Consider the following 9,299-nt stretch of genomic DNA (forward strand, 5'->3'; position numbering starts at 1 on the left):
AATTAAAAACATCCTACCACAGATACATATGTGTACCCAAGTTTACAGAAGCACGATTTGTAATAGCTAAATCTTGGAAACAACCCAAATGCCCATCAACCAAGAAATGGATAAAAAAGATTTTTTAAAAAAACAATGGAGTACTACTCAGCCATAAAGAAGGATAAATGGAGACTTTTATGGGTAAATGGATACAAGTTGAGACCATACTCATAAGTGAAATAAATCAGACTCAGCTATGTTAACACCATATTGTCTCTCTAGTGTGATGTACAATAAATATTGCGAAATGGGAAGAAATTGTTCAAAAGGAAAGAGAAACTGCAGTGGGGGAAAGGAGACAGGAAGGAAGGGAAAAGGAAAAAATATGTAAGATATACTGCTAATTTCTCTTAGTTCATTGAAAAGAAAGGTTTGTGCTAATATAGTTTGGAAAATTTTTTATGCCTATATCTTGCACTCTGAGTAACTACTTTGAAGATAACAGTACACAATATATTAACCATTGTTACTTTCCTATTATCTTGTTTTAAAATTTTGTTTTATATTTTCCTCTTCAAAATAAAATTTAATCTGTAATCCCAGCAATTGGGAGGCTGAGGCAGGAGGATCATTGCGAGTTTGAGACCAGCCTGGGCTACAAAGTGAGCTCAAGTCCAGTCTGAACTGCATAGCGAGACCCTGTCTCAAAAAGAAAAACAAAACAAAACAAAAACAAAGTAAAATTTAAAATAAACTTGATTTTGGAATAATTTTAGATTTATAGCAAGCTTACAAAGATAGTACAAGAGGGTTTGTGTGTATTTTTCACCTACTTTTGCTTAGCGTTAATATCTTACATAACCAGGTTACATTGGTTGAATCAAAGAGATTAATGTTGGCAGAGTATTATTAACTAAACTGTAGTTATTCAAAATGCACTAGTTTCCTACTCTCCTTTTTCTGACCCGAAGGACAATCCAGGATCCTATATTACATTTTAGCTTCATGTGTTATTTGTTTCTTCTGGTCTGGTCTGTGATAGTTTTTCCCTGTTTTGTTTATTTTTTTAATCTTAAAAAATAATTTAGTGACTTTGCGAGTTTTGAAGAGTTCTTATCATGTATTTTGCAGAATGGCTCTAATTTGATTTAGTTTGATATTTTCATCACACTGCAGTTTGGGTTTGGGGGATTTGGGAGAGAATATCACAAAAGTGAGGGGCCCTTCTCACCAATGTTATGTTACACCAGCAACATGACAGATACTGGTGAGGAAATTTGTTCTTGTGTAAGATAGTGTCTTCCAGGCCTCTCCATTGTAAAGTTATTCTTTTTCCTTTTTCACACTGTGTCCTTTGGAAGCAAGTCATTAAGTTGAGCCCATACAAAAAAGGGGTGTTAAATTCCATCTCCTGGAGGGGATAATATTTATATATATTTTTTGGAATTTTTCTGTAATATTTGTTTCTTCTCCTTTATTTATTAAATCATATCTTCATACCAGTTTGGATTCATTTGTGTTTTGGTTACTTTTCTCTCATTGCTGAGACAAAATACCTGAAGCCCAGAATTAAGGAAGGAAAGGTTTATTTAGCTTACAGACTGTGGAGGTTTCAATCCATAATCAGCTGACTCCAAGGCATGGTGGCAGGGCACGGAGGCAACACTTCGAGGTGGAAAAAGACAGCAAAAGCAGCAAGAGCACAAAGGAGGGAAGCAAGCCTCTTTTCCCTCCTTATATCATCCGCCCACACCCACACCATCTCTGTGCCCTCCTCTTCCACAAGCTGAGGATGTTCACAGAGTAAGCACCCTGGCTCCCTGCTGAATTACTTTAAAGTTGAACTTCTAAACTTCTCAAGTTGACACAATATCCTAGAGCAGCAAGGGCATGTCCTTTTCACCCTGGGATGTACAACTGCTGAGTTACTTAGTTAAGCTTCTAGACTCCTCAAGTTGACACAATGTATCAACTATAACAGTTTGGTTTGTAGTTTAGGTTACTATCCAGTACTACATCAGTTATTTGGCTGCCGAAACTGTCGTAGCTCTGGGATCTCTTCTTTTAGGGTCCTGTGTGCCTTGGACATGTATCCATTTTCCTGAGTGCTTTTTTAGTTTCTGGCATTACAAGATGCCAGACTCACTTTCCGGACTCACTCTGTCTTTATCTTGCCCTAGCTCTACCAACGGCTATTGCTCTAAGAATTCCTGGTTTCTGTTATTGCATAAGGGCATGTGCTTGTTTCCTGGGGCACCACTATAGATCCTTTAAGCACCAAAGCCATGGAATATGTATGTATGTGTGCTAACCCACACATCACACATTTTGGTAACTATGAGAATACTTATCTACCTATATGTCTATTAAATTCAACCTAAGCACATCCTGATGTATCCAGCTCTAGTACAGTAGCACAGATTTCATTCCAGCCTCCCCCACTTGCTTATTTATAAATCTCTCTGATAGTGAGAAACTTGGCTATGATTAGCTTCACTTTATTCATTCAACATTTATATAACCATAAAGCACTATTATGAGAAATAAACTTACAAATTAACATGCAGTTCTTATGTACAGCTAGTTTTTGTCTTTAGCCTTAGCATTTCCAAAGTTACGGATCACTTCCTTCTCAGTGAGGTTCATGTCATCCATTTTTTTTTTTTTTTAGCACTATAAGCTTTATTGATACTTTGCTTTTACACTTCACAATGCATTCCACAGATTTAGTTCAATACAGCTTAAACCACAATGGCATAAGTCTTCAGTTTATAATTTCTTGCATAACAATGTTTAATATTTGCAAATACTATTTTTGGAAGCATTAGATTCAGTCCATATATTGTTTGTGACAAACTTAACTACAATAAGTTTGTGCAGTGAAGTTTGTGCTGCAGTTCGATGTGGCATTGTTTCATAATGAAGACATGGTAATGTTCCTAGAAATACACTTTCTTTTTCGAGCTTATGTGTCTTGTAACTACACAAGATGTCATCCACTTGTAATACTGATAGGTTTATTTTTTCATCTGTGTTCAGTCTTGGCATCCTCCAACATCCCCTCTCTTTCCTTTAAACTTGCCCACACTAAAGTTCACCGCGTGTAACATACAATTCTGAGGGTGCGGACATATGCACAGTCCTGGATTCACCACTCTGCCGTGACAGGAAGCTCCCAGCTCCCTTGTGTGTCCATTTTGCGCTTAGCCATTCCTCTCTTCACCAGTGCATGGCAATCATGGATCTGTTTTTATCCCTACAGTTTTGCCTTTCCTATAATTTCATACGAATTGAATCATACAATATATAGTCTTTTGGGCCTGGCTTCTTTTACTCAGCAAAATGCATTTAAGAGTTGTGGAGGACACCACGTCACCCTCCCCCAGACCCAAGTGTGACTGTTGTGAGAAGCGCAGGCTGTGTAGTGGTGACCTCCCCAAACTGGCTTTCAGTTTTATTAAGGAGTCTGGCGGAAGTGGTGTATGCATCTTCATGAAAACAGGTGGCTGATAATGGACTAGCGTTGTTTGTCATCAAGGCCAGGGTTGAGCTCAGATAGATGAGCTGTGATACCATGGGGCTAAGATAGGGGACACCGTCTCCCTTGAGGCCTGCCTGACTCCAGAGGAAAATCCCTTGCCAGAACTGGCTACAAAGCAGGATACTCGTTAGCCATAACCTAAATCTGGCTGTTCCTGTCCCTCCCGCAAGAGTGCTTTGTCCCCTCTTACCAGCCTTGCCCACCTCGCCACTTGCCTAGCACATCCAGCTCTAATCCCCTCACAGCTTCCTCAGTGAATAAAAACCAAGATTCTGGCAGCCTTGCAGCCGTTTGTTCCCTGTGAACAGCTGGTCATCCCGGATCCCTGCTGCACCGCCATTTTGTCTCTTTCTCTTTCCACTGTATACGAGGCAGGAGACTGGAGTCCATTGCAGGGGTCTCTGATAAAGGGTCATTCACATTGTGGTATGTATTAGTAGCTCATTCTTTTTTATTGCTGAGTAGTACTCCATCGTATGAGTATACCACAATTGGCGTTCTATTTACCTACTGAAGTAAATCTTCCTTATTTCCAGTTTTGAACAATTGTGAATAAAGCCCAAAATATTTTAATGCACATTTTAAAAATAACATAAGTTTTCAATTAGGCAAGAAGTAATCTCTCTGTTTCAATAGAATAATCTATTCTGGACCTTTATTTGGAATGGAGGTATAGAACGTGTAGCCTCTTGTATTTGGCTTCTTTCATTTAGCATTTTGTTTTCATATTTCACCCAGGTTGTACCATGTATTAATATTGTATTCCTTTTTATACTGGAATAATATTCTACTTTACAGATATATCACATTCTGTGTACCCATTTATCATTTGATGGGGATTTGAGTTATTTTCACTTGTTGCTAGTGCTATGAACATTACATACATTTCTGTACAAGTTTTTGTGTGTGCATATGTTTTCAGTTCTTTGGGGCATATATCTTAGAATGGGCTTACTGGTGTCGTGTGTCTATACTCTATAAGAAACTGCCAAACCATTCTCCAAAGGACCATTTTGTACAAACTCTTTTCATATTCTACCCTGAGCTCACAAAAAGGCAGCGGTAGCCCTAATTAGCCCGGATGATTGCGATGTACCTATCCTTATTTAGCACTAACTGTGTGCGAGGCACAGTTGTTAATAGCTGACAATTTTGATGCTTAAAAGAATCCTATGAGGTAAACCCTATTATTATTCTTATTTACAGGTGAGAAGCTGCATTTTAGGCAGGTTAAATAATGTCTTCAAAGTCATAAACTAATAAATGGGAAAGCTGGACTTTACTTCCCCTCTGCGTAGTTTGTCTGGGCCCGTTTCTTAACTAGTATTTCTATGGTTTCTTGTTCGCAACTGTATGAAGCCCGTGTATCAAGGCTGGAACTCAGTAGGCGCCCTCGAAGGCTGGGAGGTTTCAGACTTGTTCTTTCTGCCTTCTCTCCTTGCCTTTCAGTTTGATTTCTGACTCCATTCCCTTATCTACCGTGGAGGGTAAACCTTAGGTGAGGCAGTTCATCACCACCAGGTGGCGACAGAGAGCTATCCAGCTAACTGCTGAGAGAGCTACCGCAGTCTTCTAATCTGTAAAAAAGAAAACTGATATAAAAGTCATGGAAATGTTTCTCATTTCTAAATAATTAAGTTCACAGGAAAGTAAGTGAAATTTCTAGAGCTTAGCTGATGCTGAAATACCTTGGGGACGTTTGTTGGTTTCTAGTGCAATATCAAAAAGAGCTCCTGGATCGTGAATGTTCTTGTTATGTTTATTAACTCAGGGGCACAGGCTTCATTCAGGCCATTAAATACAGTGAAAACAGTGAAAATTTTATTTTTCAGGACAAAGTAATTTATTTATGTTTTTCTGAGTTTTTAATCAAGAATGGTCCTGAGTTTTATTAGATGAGTTTTTCTATATCTATTGGGATAATCACACAGTGTTTTTCCTTTGTTCTGCTAACGTGTGAACTTCATTGATTGATTGATTGATTTTAGAAATTAAAAAACTGACAGAACAACAATGAAGACAAAATCAAAACAACACACAAAAAACCAAAAGTGATGCATGCCCTCAAGACAAAATGATAGAAATTTATAATGGTTGGTAAACTATATACTGTTATCTTCAACAAAATCGCTCAGCTCATTAGACAGAAGAATGTAAGATTGATCAAACAATCAAAGACAGTAACAAATAAAAAAATAATTTAAAAAATTGGAAATGATGCAGAGCTTCACCATACAAAATGGTAGAAGTTCAACAGTGGTTCTTATACTGCATGTTGTTTTCAGATCAGTTATTCTAATTACCAAATTCAACCGTGTAAAATTGGTCAAGAAAAAAGAAAATTTTAAGTATTGACTGTTACTCTCAATAAACTACAGACATCAGCAATACACCTATTCCAGCTATCCTTATATATATATACATATAAATTTTTTGATTTTTTTTAAAAAACGAACATATCAAAAACAAATACATAAATAAAATAGCATAGAGAGGAATAAAAATGATACAGAATTTCAGAACATGGTGATAGGATATTAACGGTGGTTGTTATACTACACAATGTCATCTTCAAAATGGTTGCACATATAACCAGATATAGGTATGCAAGATTGATCAAACAATTGCACATTAACAGTTCCTTTCAGTAAACCAACAGAGATTAGTAGTACAATTATCCGCTATCCTGTGTGTGTGTATTTTTGTGTTGTTTTGATTTTGTCTTCATATATGTATATATACACACATATTTTTCCTTCTTTCTTCTTTCTTTTTCCTCTCCCCTCCTTCATCCTGGTTGCTCCTTCCTATTTGAGCAGTTTCTTTTCCCTTTCACAATATCTATTGTACCTTTCAGATTTATTTACTCTTTCAAGTTCTTATAGTAGGGAGGAAATATGATATTTACACATGTGAAATGGATTTATTTCACTAATAAGTATGGTCTCTAGTTGCATCCATTTATGTATAAAAGCCTCTAGTTTATCTTTCTTTATAGTCGAGTAATACTCCATTGTATAAAAATACCACATCTTTTCTATCCATTCCTCAGTGGATGGACATTTGTGTTGTTTCCAAAATTTAGCTATTACAAATTGCACTGCTATAAACATAGGTGCACATATATCACTGTGGTATGATGTTTTCAGTTCTTGTGGAAAAATACCCAGGAAGCGAATAGGTAGATTGAATGGTACCTCCAATTCTAGTTTACTGAGGAATCTCCATACTGATTTACACAGTGGTTGCACCAGTCTACACTCCCAACAGTGGAGAAGAGTTTGTTTTTCCCCTCAGCCCCGCCAGCATTTGTTATTGGTTGATTTATTGATGATAGCCATTTTTTCTGGGGTGAGATGGATTCTCAGTGTTGTTTTAATTTGCATTTCTGGAATGACTAATGACGTTGAACATGTTTTCATGTATTTATTTACCATTTGTATTTCTTCATTTGAGAAGGGTGTGTTCATCTCAGATGCCCATTTTTGTATTGGGTCTTTGAATTTTGGGGGACTGATTTTAAAAAATTCTTTATATATTCTAGACAGGAGTCCTTTGTCTGAGGGACAGTTGATAAAAATTTTTCCCAATTTGTGGGTTTTCTTTGCACCCTGTTGGTAATTTATTTTGATGTGCAAAAAGTTTTCAATAAGATGAGATCCCAGTTGTTGATTCTTTGAAGTATTTCCTGTGTGGTTTGATTTTTGTTCATGAACTCTCTACCTACCCCTCTGTCTTCAAGACTTCCACCTACTTTCTCTTCTATTAGATCTAGTGTTTCTGTTTTAATATTTAGATCTTTAAGCTATTTTGACTTTATTTTGGTGCATGATAATAGGCTTGGGTCTAGTTTTAGTCTTTAGCATGTGGAAAGCCAGTTTTTCCAGAACCATTTATTAAAGAAGCTATCTTTTTTCCAGTGAACATGTTTGACCCCTTTGTCAAAGATAAAGTGGCTGAGTATCTTTGTGGTTGTGTCTGCATCTTCCAGTTCATTCCATCAATCTTCAGGTCTGTTTTTTTTGCCAATACCATGCTGATTTTATCACAGTAGCTTTGTAGCATAATTTCAAATCAGGGATTGTAATACCTCTTGTGCTGCCTTTGTTGCCCAGGGTTGCTTTTGCTATTCTAGGTCTCTTCTGGTTCCAGATAAATTTTAGGAATGTTTTCTCTAGGTCTGTGAGATAAACCAATGACATTTTCATTGGAATTGCATTGAATCTGTATAACAATTTTGGGAGTATGGCCATTTTCACAATGTTGGTTCTTCCTATCCAAGAGCAAGCAATATCTTTCCTTTTTAAAAACTTCTCTTAAATCTCTTTTTTCAAAGTAGTGTAATTTTCACTGTATAGATCTTTCACTTTGTTAGATTAACTCCGAAGTATTTCAGTTTTTTGGATGCTATTATGAAAGGTATGGTTTTGTTTATTTCTCTCAGTATGTTTGTTGTTTGTGTATAGGAATGATATTGATTTTTGAGTGTTGACTTTGTATCCAGCTATGCTAGTGAATTTGCTGATTAATTCTAGGAGTCTTTTGGTGGAGTTTTGGGATCATCTATGTAGAGTATCATGTCATCTGTGAATAAAGATAATTTCACTTCTTCCTTTCCTATCTTTATTCCTTTTATTTCTATCTCTTGTCTAATTGCTCTGGTTAGTGTCTCCAGACCTATGTTGAATAGGAATGACAGTGGACATCACTGTCTTGTTCCTGATTTTAAAGTGAAAGCTTTCAGTTTTTGTCCATTTAGTATGATGTTGGCTCTTGGTTTGTCATAGATGGCTTTCATCAGATTGAGGTAAAGTCCATCTATGCCAATTCTCTGTAGGATTTTTATGATGAATAAGTGTTGGACTTTATCAAAAGCTTTTTCTGCATATATTGAGATGATCCTGTGATTCTTGTCTTTAGCTCTGTTGATATGGTGTATTATATTGATTGATTTTTGTATATTGAGCCATTTCTGCATTCCTGGGATGAATCCCACCTGGTCATGGTATATTATCGTCTTGATGATTTGCTGCATTCTATTAGCTAGTATTTTACTGAGAATTTTTGCATCTATGTTCATTAGGGAGATTGGCCTATAGCTCTCTTTTTTGGTTAGTTCTTTTTCGGTTTTGGTATCAGAATAATACTTGCCTCCAGGAATTAGTTTGGGAGAATTGCTTCCCTTTCTATTTCTTTAAAGAGTTTGAGAAGAATTGGTGTTAAATCTTCTCTAAATTTCTTGTAGAATTCAGCTATGAATCCATCAGGACCTGGGGTTTTCTTTGTTGGTAAGTTTTAAAATTACATTTTCAATTACATTGGCTGATATTGGGTTATTCAAGATTTTTATATCTTCTTCATTCAGTTTTGGTAATTCATATGTATCTAGGAATCTGTCCATTTCTTCTGCATTTTCCATACAATGAGAGTAAAGATCTTCAAAGTAGGTATTGATGATATTCTGAATTTCTACAGATCTGTAGTGATATCACCCCTTTCATTCCTTACTGCGTGGATTTGAGTGTTTTCTTCCCTTTTTTTGAGAAGGTTGGCTAGGGGTCTATCAATTTTATTTATTTTTTCAAAGAACCAACTCTTTGATTCATTAATTCTTTGTATTGTTTTCTTAGTTTCAATTGCATTAATTTCTGCTCTGATCTTTATAATTTCTTCCATTCTTCAGGCTTTGGGATTATCTTGCTCTTCTTTTTCTAGAAGTTTGAGGTGTAGCACAAGGTTGTTTTTTTTTTTATTTTTTAATTTTTTTTTGGTTTTT

Source organism: Chinchilla lanigera, unplaced genomic scaffold, assembly GCF_000276665.1.
Source record: "Chinchilla lanigera isolate Chin_1 unplaced genomic scaffold, ChiLan1.0 scaffold00013, whole genome shotgun sequence".
Classification (NCBI taxonomy): Eukaryota; Metazoa; Chordata; class Mammalia; order Rodentia; family Chinchillidae; genus Chinchilla; species Chinchilla lanigera.